We start from the raw sequence: 818 nt of genomic DNA, 5'->3' as shown, positions 1-818 counted from the left end.
GGGATCCGAGCCCTCAGGGTTCGTGGCTTCACGTGTTTCTGCAGAATCACCAGGGCTGGGCACTTTGTAACCAGCGGCAGCTGAGAGGCTCATGCAGTGGTTTCCCCAGGAATTGAAATTAGGGGGGGGGGGTGTCAGGACCAATGAGATATATAAAAGAGATATGAATAAAGTAAATGTTTTTGTTAGGATTATGCAAATTTAACATAAGAATAATGCAAGTTTCACCAAAACACATAACAGGTCTAGATTTCTAAAAAAATACACATTTAAAAAAAAGTATTTAATTTAAATTGACTTTTGAAAAGTAAGCCATCATGGGGTAAGAGGGAAGATCCTCTCATGGATCAGTAACTGGTTAAAAGATGGGAAACAAAGGGTAGGAATAAATTATCAGTTTTTAGAATGGAGAGAGATAAATAGTGGTATCCTTGAGGGGGTCAGTACTGGGACCAGTCCTATTCAACATATTCATCTGGAAAAATGGGTAAACAATGAGGTGGCAAAATTTGCAGATGCTACAAAACTATTCAAGATAGTTAAGTCCCAGGCAGACTGCGAAGAGCTACAAAGGGATCTCACAAAACTGGGTGACTGGGCAACAAAATGGCAAATTAAATTCAATGTTGATAAATGCAAAGTAATGCACATTGGAAAGCAATCTCAACTATACATACAAAATGATGGCATCTGAATTAGCTGTTAACACTCAAGGAAGAGATCTTGGAGTCATTGTGGATAGTTCTCTGAAAACATCCACTCCATGTGCAGAAACAGTCACAAAAGCAAACAATGTTGGGAATCATTAAGAAAGGGAT

Source organism: Mauremys reevesii, linkage group 10 (genome assembly GCF_016161935.1).
Source record: "Mauremys reevesii isolate NIE-2019 linkage group 10, ASM1616193v1, whole genome shotgun sequence".
NCBI classification, from domain to species: Eukaryota; Metazoa; Chordata; order Testudines; family Geoemydidae; genus Mauremys; species Mauremys reevesii.
This window is presented reverse-complemented; position numbering follows the sequence as displayed.